This window comes from Moschus berezovskii, chromosome 20 (genome assembly GCF_049115385.1).
Source record: "Moschus berezovskii isolate FMDL1 chromosome 20, NW_MosBer_1.0, whole genome shotgun sequence".
NCBI lineage: Eukaryota > Metazoa > Chordata > Mammalia > Artiodactyla > Moschidae > Moschus > Moschus berezovskii.
Window position 1 is genome coordinate 51,162,492 of NC_142479.1, and position 12,531 is coordinate 51,175,022.

General features: G+C 55.3%; 1 protein-coding gene across 5 annotated transcripts in view; it reads left to right on the forward strand.

Moving 5' to 3' along the window:
• Positions 1 to 12,531, forward strand: part of ARHGAP23 (Rho GTPase activating protein 23) — an 81,509-nt gene that overhangs the window by 21,489 nt on the left and 47,489 nt on the right. For 2 of the 5 annotated variants that reach the window (XM_055407704.2, XM_088829025.1), the window contains exon 1: positions 9,568 to 9,738. The exons of the other annotated variants lie outside the window; for them this stretch is intronic. The gene's annotated coding sequence lies outside the window, so the exon portion shown is untranslated. Of the gene's footprint in view, positions 1 to 9,567; positions 9,739 to 12,531 lie in introns of those variants that run through there. 5 annotated transcript variants of the gene reach the window in all.

The window sequence follows — 12,531 nt, forward strand, 5'->3', positions numbered from 1 at the left end:
CCTGTTGTCTCTGCCCAGGTGGTCAGACAACAGGAAGAACTTCTGGAGAGAGGCGTAGGAGACCACAGGAAGAGCCACGCTCAGGGTTCCCCCCCAGTCTCCTCTGAAATGAGCTTTTCAGCGTGGAGTCAAAGGACGGCTATGATGACTTTGGGGAAGAGTCATCGCAGGCATCCTCTGGCTCTGAGGAATGGCTGCCCCTCACACGGTCTAGCCTGAGAAAGGGCTCTGGCTGTTCTCCATGTCTCCTTGACCAACCAGAGTGAGACCCTTCCTAAGGGCCCACAGTCGTTCTGTCCTTCTGCTCCTCTGAACCAGGCGGGGAGTCTGACCCGGGGGCCTGGTTAGGGGCCTGGGCAGTGCAGCGGGGACGGGGAGTGGAGGGAATGAGGGCACCCTGCCCACTCTGGGCTGTGAAGGAGATAAGTGTGCCAGACCTGGGCCAGCAGGGGGCTCTGCCGCATGCGGGACCTGCCGGCGTCTCTGCCAAGGCTGCATCCTTCAGCGTGCAGGCGTGGTTTTCTTGGAGTGTGTGCCTGAGAGAGCATGGGAGAACAGGGATCTGTCTCTTTGTACACACCCTGGAGTGTGTGTACATGTTACAAGTGGTGTGTAAACACATGTACATAGGCTTGGGAAAGACGTGTGTGTTGAGGAGAGGGTCGGAACTCGGGATCAGGAGCCTGACTTTGCTAGAGAAGCTCTTCCAAGGTCTTGGCACCTTGAAATGTGGCATTTCAAGGCACTGCATCCGTCTGTCTGGCCTCCGATAGATGGTAAGTGAAAGTGCTAGTCGCTTAGTCGTGTACGACTCTTTGCGACGCTATGGACTATAGCCCGCCAGGCTCCTCTGTCCATGGAATTCTCTAGGCAAGAATACAGGAGTGGGTTGCGATTTCCTTCTCCAGCGGATCTTCCCAGCCCAGGGATCGAAACTGGCTCCCCCACATTGCAGGTAGATTCTTTACCGTCTGAGCCACCAGTGAAGCCTGATATATGGTAGGTCCTTATCAACACCAAGGATCTGCCGTGTGTGAGGTTCAGACTCCCCTGGGCCTGAGAACTCCCCCTGCATGGGCACTACTAGGGCCCCAGAGCTGACAGTGGGGGTTCTGAGAGGACACGATGGAAAGGGATGGGAGGGAAAGATTCTCCCGCAGGAGGTGCCCAGCTGTCCTGGGCATCCACTGTGGGCCGGGCCTGCTCCTGGGCCCCACTGGAGGACCCGTTCATTTTTCTATTTTCTTTCAATAATATATTTTAAATTTGAATTCTGAGTTTGCCATTTTCTTGGTGTGTGCTAAAATATAGGCAGCTCAAAATTGATTATTTTTAAGTGTACGGTTTAGTGGTATCAAGTCCATCCACATCGCTGTGCAACTGTCACCACCACAAACCTCCAGAACCTTTTCATCTTCCCAAACTGAAACTCTGTACCCACTAAAGGATAACTTACATTCCCCTTTTCCCCAGCCCTTGGTAGCCACCATTCTATTTCCTGTCTCTGTGAATCTAGGTATCTCATATAAGCAGAATCATACAATATTTATCTTTCTTTTTTAAAGCAGTGTTGTCTCTCTCTCTTTTTTTAAACTTTTTGACCATACCACGTGGCATGTGGGATCTTAGTTCCCAGAGCAGGGATCAAACCCGTGCCCCCTGCAGTGAAAGTGTGGAGCCCTAACCACTGGACCACCGGGGAAGCTCCAATACTTGTCTTTTTGATCTGGCTTATTTCACGTAGCATAATGTGTTCACGGACCGGGTCATTGTAGCTCAGATGGTAAAGAATCTGCCTACAATACAGGAGACTCCGATTCCATCCCTGAGTCAGGAAGACCCCCTGGAGAAGGAAGTGGTGATCCACTCCAGTATTCTTGCCTGGAGAATTCCATTGACAAAGGAACCTGATGGACTACAGTCCATGGGGTCACAGACATGACTGAGTGACTTTCACTTTCAATTCACAATGTCTTCACGGATCATCCATATTGTGGCATATGTCAGAATTTAAGACAATAAAATTCCTTTGTGTATATATATATGTATATGTCACATTTTGTTTATCCAATTCATCTATAATGGGTTGTTTCCACCTTTCCATAAAGGGAACCTTTGTGAAGTATGCTGCTATGAACATCATTGTACAAATATCTATTTGAGTCCCTGCTTTCACTTCTTTTGGGTACATGGCCAGATGTGGAATTGTTGGGTCATAACGTAATTCAGTGTTTAATTTTTTTAGTAACCACCATATTGTTTTCTACCATTTAAAAAATTGGAATATAATTGTTTTACAATGTTGTGTTGATTTTAGATGAACAATAACAGAAACCAGGCATAAATATACATGTATCCCCTTCCTCTTGAGCCTCCCTCCCAACGCCCCCATTCCACTCCTCTCCTCTGGCTCATCACAGAGCCCTGGAACTGGGTTCCCTGTGTTTTACAGCAGCTTCCTGCTGCTGCTGCTGCTGCTAAGTCACTTCAGTCATGTCCAACTCTGTGCGACCCCAGAGATGGGAGCCCACTAGGCTCCCCCGTCCCTGGGATTCTCCAGGCAAGAACACTGAAGTGGGTTGCCATTTCCTTCTCCAATGCATGAAAGTGAAAAGTGAAAGTGACATCGCTCAGTCGTGTCTGACTCTTGGTGACCCCATGGACTGCAGCTCACCAGGCTCCTCTGTCCATGGGATTTTCCAGGCAAGAGTACTGGAGTGGGGTGCCATTGCCTTCTCCGCTTCCTGCTAGCTATCTGTTTTACACATGGTAGTGTCAGTGCCACTCTCTCAATTCATCCCTTCCTCTCCTTCCTCTTCAGTGTCCACGTGTCCAGTCTCTGCAAATGCAGATAAGCCATTTTGCATTCCCACTAGCAAAGTGCAACAATTCCAATTTCTCCACATTCTCACCATCGGCAAATACTTTTTGAGAGCCTACTACAGACAAAGCACTCTAGCCGTACAAATACATTTCTGAAAATGTAGTAGCTATAATCCTTAGGAAACTCAGTCTAGTGGGAGAGACTCAGGCCAGGCCCTGGAGCACTCTTCAATCTGAGGGAAGGACACAGGCCTTGACTGCTGGGAAGAGACTGGACTAACATGGGCAGAGCAACAACAAGTCTGCTCTCAAGGAGCCCAGTCTGATGGAGAGAGCACGGCTTCTTCTTTCTGACAAGTCCCCAGACAGGCCCAGAGACCAGAATGGCTCCCGAAAGGGCATGCCTTGAGACAGTCGAGGGGCTGCTGAGTGGAGTAAATCAGGGGTTGAGAGGGCCTGTGGTGTGCCCTGGCCCACGCCGGGGCCACGGTTGCCTGGGCAATGGCCCTGCTGTTTACTTTGTGGCTGGCTCCAGGCTCACCCTGCTCTGGAAGTGCTCATTTCCCACCATGCGGAAAGACCCCTCCCTCTGGTGTCCCTGAGGAGGGAACTGGCCCTCCGGAGGCCCTGCCAGCCTGGCACCTTCACCATGCTCCTTGTGTGCTGGGAGCAGGCTCTATCCTGGTGTCTCATGTTGGCCGCCCCTTCCTCATTCCCAAAGGGCCTACAGACAAGGCTCAGGGCCTGAGGAAGTTCTGCTACAAAAGTGGGGGGGCTCCTGATGAGTCCTCCCTGCTTATTAGGGGGAGGTGGGGCATGTAGGGGGCTGGCAGTGGAGATGACGGTGATGCTCACGTGAATAAGTTCACCTGGGCCTGTACAGACCTCCTTGAGTGTCTGTACGTATCGCTGTGTCTTTGTGTATGTGGGGCCGAGCTGTTTGTATGTCTGAATGTGAGTGTGGTTGGGTGTGTGAGAGTGTGAATATCCAAAAGATGCAAGATCCAAAACATCTTGCACTGACCTTGAGGGCAAGTGAAATAAATCAGAGAAAGACAGATACTATAAGTATGATTTCACTTATATGTGGAATCTAAAAAGAAAACCCCCCAAACAAACAAACAAAAAACAAACCAGGTTCACAGACTGGTGGTTGCCAGAAGTGGGGGGTGGGTGAAATGGGTGGAAGGAGTCAAAAAGTAAAGTCCTGGGGATGTCATGTATAGCATGGTGACCATAGTTAATAATAGAGTATTACATGCTTGAAAGTTGCTAAAAGAGTAGATCTGAAAGTTCTCATCACAGGAAAAAAATCTGCAAAGTGTGGTAACATGTTTAACTAGACTTGTAGTGATCATTTCAAAATATATGTGAATATCCAGTATGTGAATAGCCATCCAATCACGCTGCACACCTGAAACTAGTATAATGTTACACGTCAGTTACACCCCAATAAAAAAACCTTTAAAAGAAAAAGCAACAAACAAAAGCTTGCATTTATTGAATTCCTATTCAGGACTTCCTTTAATTGACTTAATTCTCCCAACAACCTATGAGGTGGAACTTAAGTGTCATTCCCTTTTTATTGGTGAGGAGCTGAGGCTCAAAGAGGTTAAGTAATTTGCCCAAGGTCTCACAGCCAGGAAGTAGTAGAGACAGGACACAGACCCAGAAGTTCTGGACTCCAGAGGATCCTGGAGTCGACGTGCTAAGCCCGAGCTATACTGCCACTGGAAGAACTAGGGGATTCGGTGCTGCTTGAGGGTGCTCCTTGACACCGTCGGTCCCTCCTGGATTTCCTCCTCCCTTTTCTTTCCCCTTCCCCTCCCCCGGCCTTCCTCGGGCCCAGTTTCAGAGTGGGAGAGGAGTGTCATCACACCCCCACTCAAGGCAAGACTGACCCTGGATAGGGAGAGACCCTCTGAGCCACCCCCGCAACTGCCTGCAGGCTAGACCGAGTATGGGGTCCTCAGGTTCCCAGTGACACGGGGTTATCTGCACATTGAAGAATGTTGGGGAGACCCGGGCCTGCCTGGCCGGCTTGTCAGCTTCGCCTGTTGGGGCACGTCAGGCTGCACACAAGCGGTGCTGAGAAGCAGGCATCCGAGTGGGGCAGAAGGGTGGAGGAGGAGAGAGGGGGCGGCCGCCCTTGAGCGAGGAGACTGGGGCAGGGGTCAGAGGCCCAGGCGTGGGCGGGCGGGCATGCCTTGGTATCACATTGCCTGCATGCCTGGGATGGACCGGCTGGCAGAGGATTTGCTCTGTCTGAATGTGAGGTTGTGGGGTGGTTATGGTGATATCGACCAGGGTTCTTGGCCTTCCCCAATCAATAAAAATTGACTAGAAGCCAGACAAGAAATTCAGGCAAGACCTTATTAGGGCCCCTGCTGCAGCAGGGTCTAGAGAGAACAATCAAGTTCCCTTGCTTGCTGCTACCTGAGGAAGGGGCAGGCTTGTTCCTTATATGGGGGAAGGGGGAGCGGTGTGTCCAAGAGTCAGGCTGGAGGGGTGTCTTAGGTATTCTGCCCACCCCTCTGGTGGTATTGAGTATAGAGGGCATTCGCAATACCCTTCTTTTTCTCCCCAACTCCTGCTTTTCTTCTGGGCTCTTCAAAAGTGGCAGTTGGGTTTTTTGGTCTCTTTGTATCTTTAGTCCATAATTTGGTCCCAGCTGTGAATGTGTACAGTTATTTTTAGTCCCATATAGTTTCTTTGCATTTTGTTGCTGGAGGAGAGTTTTGTCCAGGGGCAAGCACTGCAGCAAAGGCTCCCAGGTCCCAGCCTGTGTCAGTGGGTCTCAGTTTGGTCATGTGGAGTGGGCGTATGGAACCAGTCAGACCTTTGGAAATTCCACATGATTCTCTTGGGGTGGTTGCATTGCTTGTCTCAGGGTTTGGAGCCTATGTTCTGGGAGGAGGCACTAAGTAAGCCAGAGGAAGAAAAAGCAGGCGAATTGACCCAGAGACCCCTCTCTCTCACTTCCTGAACCACATGCCCTTCAGCAGTATCTGTTCCCTCTTCCTCTCACCAGACCCTTGGGCCCCAGGATGCTCTCCTCTCCCCAGCTCCTGGTTGTCAGGCTGGTCCCTGCAGCCTTCCGCTCCACCAGCCCCGTCCACCCTCTGGTTCAAAGGCTAACCTGGGAGGCCCCGAACGCCACCCTCAAACAAGATGTGCCCTTCCAGAGAGAACAGGCCCTGAATCCCTGACACAGGGGCTCCTTTGGTGTGTGTGTGTGTGGGGGGTCTCTGTTGGTGGGGGTGAAGGCAGCTGGCTTGGGCCTGAATCTAGAACTGGAGACCCCTGAAGATTTCAGGAGCTAGGATAGCACTGTAAGTGCCCTGAGGGTGAGGCCTGCATTTGTTCTAAGGTGTCCCAGCCCCCAGCATAGCACCTGGCCCTCAGCAGGCACTCAAGTTTCTGAATAGATAAGGGGATAATGGAAAGAGATTTGAGTCAGTTAGAATCCTAGGATGGTCCCAGCTTAGTAAAAGTCAGCCTTGAATCAGTTATTTGTCCTCTTTGAGCCTCAGTTCCTGCATCTGAAAAATGGGTATAAAAACAATTTCACATATCCAGTTCTTAGGGTAAGGATCAAATGAGATAAAGTGAAAATGCTTTCAAACAGTAAAGGATGATCTCATCTGGAGAGAGCAAGACTGGATGCCCTCCCTTTGGGAGTGTAGTCCCCAAGCCCTCCCCAGGGACCTTCAGGACAATAAGGTTGAATGGATTTTGCAAGCTGGTCAAACTAGAGGATGATGGGAGAGACTGCTCAGCGGGGTAATTCCTGATTTGGGGGGAGGAAGCCGGGAGGGTGTAGGGGAGGACTCACACCAGGCAGGAAGGCTTGGAATAGAATCTCAGCTACGCCTGGTATTTCCCAGCCCTTGGCCCCCTCCCTGACTGCACTCTGGGGCCCACCCCACATTCCTTTCCCAAAGGAAATGGGGGAGGTGGCTGAGAGGCTCCCCAGGCCTGGAGGATCATTTATTCAAGCTGTGTATAGGTTTCTAGGCCCTACTGTATGTACCCTGCACCTGACATCCCTACAGAGGAAGCTGGGGTGGAGAGGGTGGGGTGGGTAAGGTGTCAGTTTGTGTTGGAGGAGGCTGTTATCTACTTTGGGGGGCTTTGTTGCCCCTGCCAGGAGATGGGTGTCACAGATGGCCTATATTTCCCAGGTCTCTGCAGCCTGGAACACAGAAGCCTGGTGCTGTTTGTCCACCTCGCCTCTCCCCGTAGCCCTCAGAACCCTCACCAGTTTCAAGGGAGGGAGGTGGGCTCTTGATCTGGACACACGGACACGTCAGCACCTGTTGGCCATGAAAGATTGCATGGGGTACGAGAGGGGAGAGTGAGTCCATTTTCTCAGAACCAGGGACCAGACATGCAGCAAGAGGAAAGGAAGTCAGGCAGCTGGAGGGACTAACTGGCTGCCTTCTGGGGAAGCAGGTCAGGCTTTCAATCAGGACGTCCCTATGGTCATAGCCCTTCATTTGGGGTGGCAGAGTCCAAGGATATCCGGGCAGTACTTGCAGGTGGTCTGAGGCCCTGGCTTTTGGAGGGCATGACAAAGGCAGGAGTGGTCCTGACCCAGAAGCCTTGCTTTGCTAATGATGGGGAGCTTGCTGCTGGAGATGCCAGGAGTCTTGCTCCCCCTGACATGGATGGTCCTTTCCAGCTCTGCCCCAAACCCTCCTGACTCAGCGCTGATGGCAGCCTCCCTCTTCCCGTCTGGCTTCCGCCAGGGAGGGGGTGGGGGTCTGGCTCCTGCACTGGGGGCCCAGCTAGCAGCAAACAGGAAACAGGAGAACAAAACCGCTCCTGGCCCCACACGCCTCACCCTCAGCCTTCCTCCTCCTCCTCCCTCGCTCCTGCCCACCCTCACGGTCCTTTATTTCTCCTCCCTCTGCCCCTCCGTTTCGCCTCCTCCCTGTGCCCCTCTGTCTCTCTCCTCTTCCTCCCACATGATCCTCCATCCTGGCCTGTCCTTTCCCGGGACAGCAGGTGATGGGGATGAGGGAGAGAAGGGATGCTGACTCTTCGGCCTGGTTCTCCCTTCTGGTGGCCTCCTCTGCAAGGGCCCAACCCTATGACTCTTCCTCCCTGACTCCTAGATTTGAGAGCAGAGTTTGACTGCATCTGTTCCCCGCTGCCCTCAGCCTTCCTTCCCTGGTGTTGGCTAGAGTTTAGGTGTAAGATCAGAATTGGAATGAAGGGGCTCTGGACTTGGAGTCCCAGTGCCGCCCTCATAGACTGGGTGCTCTTGGGTTTCTGTTGGTTCCTTCTCTGAACACTGGGTCAGGGCAGTGGCCCCAGGCCCCAGTGAGCCGCAGTGTGGGGAAAGCACACGGTGAACAGTCAAGTGGAGAGAAATGGTGGTGGTGACACCACACTGACAGCCAAGGCCTCTGCCGGCCCCACCCGGGAAGGGGCCTGGGAAGAGAGAGAGCAGGAAGAGGCGGAGGACAGGGTCTGCCATGACTCCAGCTTCCTGTCTGACTCACGTGCTGGGGGTGAAGTGGGGGCCAGCTTGGAGCCCATTGTCGGCTTGTGGCGTCCCCTCTGGGTCGAGCTAATGGGCAGGGGGTCCTGGGGAAGAGGGGCCGTTACGTGTTCCCATGGCTGGTGGTGGGAAGTGTACAACGTGACTGTGAAATGGGGTTGTATGAGAGAGACTGCTCCCTGTGCAGGGCAGTGGGTGTGTGTGTGTGTGTGTGTGTGTGAGCGACAGAGAGGGAGAGAAAGAGACCTGAGGGGGCACAACAGCAGTGTATTGAGTGGGTGTGCTGACTAGTGTGTACAAGTCTTTTAGGTGTGTGTCGTTGTGGGTCTCCCTGTGGGGTGTGTGTGTGTGGGTAGGTATGGGTGGGTAGGAGGGGGCCTGGTGTGCTTTTAAGGGCACAGTGGATATGCTTGCAAATGTGTCTCAGTGGGAGGTGGGGGCCATTATACCCATGGAAGGGTGTCCAAAGCGTGTGTGCATAAAGAAGGGTGTCCATGCACACCATGTGTATGAGGGGTGTAGTGTGTTTGTGTGTGTGTTTCTGTGGGGTATGTGGACACAGGGAGAATGAGTGTGCCTGTGGGGGGAGGGTGTGGGATGCCGAGATGTGTGTGTGGTGAGGTGGGTTGAGTGTGTGTTTACGTGTGTACCCATGGGAGTGTGTATTTCTCTGGGGCGCAGCAAGATGTGTGAGCTTTGGACTGGAAGGAGGACAGCGTGTGCAGGCGGGTACGGAGAGTTTTCGTGTGAGCGGGGTGTGTGCGTGAGTGTGTGTGTGTGTATGCATGCGCGCGCGCCTGCACGGGGTGTGCAGTGTGTGGCTGCGGGGGCGCTGTGCAGGGCCTCTCCTGTGTGGGGGTGTGTGTGTGGGATGGGGCGGCCGCGGACAGGGGCCGCCCCGGAGGGGGAGGCGTCTGCCCTGCGCGACTCGCCGGTGTGGCCGGGCTCAGGCGCCCTCGGCGGAGAGGCGTGGGAGGTGCGGGGCCGCTACAGCCGTCCTGCCGTCGTCCGCGCGGGCCGTCCGTCCCCTCGGGGTCCCAGGGCCCCGGGCCCGCGGCTCCGGGGGGCGGGCGGGGACCCCCGGGGCCCGCCCGCCGCCGCCGAGGGGACCGAGGACGCCGCCCGCCGGGCGCCGAGGAGCGGCCGCCGGCCCCCGCGCGGCGCGCCGGGCTCCGGAAGACTGGCCCGCGGCGCACTGGGGCCGGGGCGGCGGCCGGCGCCGGGGGCCCCCGCCCGCCGCGGCTCTCGTGGGCAGCGCGGTGTGGCGCGTGGAGCGCGCGGGGGCCGGGGGCTGGCGCTGGGAGCGCGCCGTCGGCGTGGACTGCAGCGCCCCGGAGCCGCGCTGCCTCTGGCTGCCCTGCCTCAGCCACAGCGACCGCCGCGCGCCGGGGGCGCGTCCGGCCAGGGTGAGCGCCGCGGGGGCCAGCGGGGCCGGGGGCTGAAGCGGGGCAGGGGCCCGGGCAGGCCTCGCCCGGGTGGATGGGACCGGGTCACCAACTCCCTGTGATCCTTGAGCTGTGTGCGCCGCCCAGTCTGCCGGGGCCCATGCCCCCGAGTAGGGAGGGAGTGAGGAGCTGGAGAGATGCAGGTGAGGGCGGCAGAGTGGTGGCTGAGACCTTTTCTGGGGGTGCTGGATGACAACCCCCAGTCTGGTGGTGGCCTGCAGTGGACTCAAGCCTCTTAGTTTACAGGTGGCAGAAAGATGGAAGGGACCGGGGTTGTTTGAAGAGATGCCAGGGCATGGAATCCTGGAGAGTTTGGGCTGACAGTAACCCTGAGTGAGAATTCTGCTCTCTCCCTGGTAGGATACCTGGGCACAGAGACACACAGGGTTTTCAAGCGGGCCGAGGAGGTAATGAGTGACCTCAGGGTGAGGACTGACATGGCTGGGGGGTAGGGGGGTTGGGAGAGTGTTTCTGAGGTCCGAGATCGACCAGGCTGGCAGAGTGTGAGTCACAGTGGGCGCCATGCCCAGCGTGAATGCTGTGCTCCCTGAAATGACCTCTTTATGCTCCTGGGGGAGGGGAGGAGCCGGACTCCTGGGTTCTAGCTCCTGGTGTTGCCAGCCCATCACGTGTCTAGTTCTGTCTTATTTGTGGCCCTGGGGCCACCTGCCCTTCTCCCACCATCAGTGGGAATTTCTGGATGTCTCTCCTGACCTGAGGGTGGGAGCGTATGGAAGTGGATCTGGGCTGGGGGCATTACTTGGTGATGTGCCTGTGTCCCCTGAGCCTCCCTCTCTCCTTCCTCTTGCCTCTGTACCTACCTCAGACAGCACAACTGGGGATGTGTGTGTGAGCTGTACCTCTTCGCAGTCTAATGACTTTCCACTGCTGGTCCCATCTCTGTTTCTTCATCTGTCACCTCCCTCCCTGTCAAGATGAGAGCAAGACCCAGCGCTCTCCCAGATGGGAGGAGAGCAGAGGAACCATGCATGTGTAATAGCATGAAGGACTGAGGTTAAACCTAAGGAAGAACTTCCCACAGGAGGGCCACCAAATCTGGTCACTGATGGGGGCTGCAGTGTCTCCTCTTCAGGCAGGGCTGTGGTTACTGTTGCAGGGGGATTACCGCACTGACATTCTCAGGCGCCTAGTTGGCAGGGATGGGGGAAGGGGCCTTGGAAGGAAGGAAAAGAGGGAAGGGAGAGGCAGAGATAAGGGAGGGAGCACCAGTGGTGCCTGGGTGAGGAGAGGACCCGAGAGAGAAAGGCATGCCCACTGCCCTTGATTACAGGCCCCTCCTCCCCGGGGAGTGGCACCCCCAGGCAGCTGGCAGCTCCAGGCAGGATGTGTGCTGGGGGAGGGGCGTGGGGCGTGTGGGGACCTGTCCCAGCCACTTCTCATCACTGGGGCAGCTGGTGGCTTAAACCTTAATCCAGGACACCAGCAAAACAATAGGCCCTGCACACAGCCTCAGCTCAGAGCCCGGGTGGAGGATGTGCAGCAGAGGTACTCCACGCTGGGCAGGAGCAGGGGTTTTGGTAGGAGGGGGCAGTGGAGGGTCCCCGGAGGCCCTCTTCTCTTCCTTATCTGTTCCTTGCCAGATCAGCAGAGATAGGAAATCCAGGGGATTTCAGATCTCAGCAGAATTCCCGGAGAATTTTATCTTCTGGGCTCCTCAGACCCCCGTGGGGGTGTGGGGCTCAGTGGGAGTGTCCAAGCTATAGCCATAAGTGGAAGGAGCTGAGGGGGCATCATTGAACCTTCAGCCTGATGCCAGAAAACCAGCTGAGGCCTCCTACGGCCTCCCTGATGGGGGTTGTCCAGCTTTCACTTGGGCCCTTGTGAGGACAGAAAGCTCACAGCCCCATCTGGGTTACTTTCCAGATATATATGATTAGAATGATCTCCCTGGCTAGGAGCTTCGCTCGGCCTTCTCAAATCTTCCACCTGGCTGTGTCTTCTGGAACTGTATGAAGCAAGCCTGTTACTTCTGTGGCACTTTAATCTTCTGAGATTTGAGGATATCCCCTCCCCATACCTCCTGCCCCATGGAGTCCAGCCCCCACCCCACGCAGAAATCTCTAGCTTAGGGCTGGGCACAGGATCCACTCCTTCTGCCAGATGTGTAAACTGGAGGGTGGCTGGATTCAGGAAGGGACTTCTTAGTATGAGTACATTAGAGTTGCAGTTTTGAGGTGGGGAGCGAGGGGGATTTCGTAGTGAACTGGGAGCTCCTCACCCCGGAATTGTCTTCCCTCTGCACCCAGCTGCACCTTTCTTCCTGCAGCTGAAGGCTCCTCCTGCCTCGTGCCAAGGAAGAGCGAGGGGAGAGGACTGTTGAGGGAGGGGAGGGGCTTCTTGCCCTCCGAGGGGTTTGGATTAGGGGCACCAGGTAGGTTAGGCTGCCCAAGATCAGGGGTTAGTGAACCCCTGAGGGAGCTGTCCTGGCTGTTCAGTAGGCAGACTGCCCTTCACCTTGATGCCCTCCTGTCACCCACTTTCCCTCTATGTCTGAGCAGGGCACCTGAAGGTAACCTCCTCCTAGGAACTAACCTTCTTCTCTCCCTCTTGTCCCAGAAACAGACCCATGTGCCCCCAAACCCTTGTCTTCAGACACCCTCTGCCCTGCCATCTTGGGGAATCCCAAGTACTCAGTTGGGGTAGCCAGAGGGTCGTGGAGTGTCTCCCCAACCCGGGTCGCCACTTGGTTCTGGTGAGCCAGCCAGAACTGGACTCAGTCTCTGCAGCGGACTG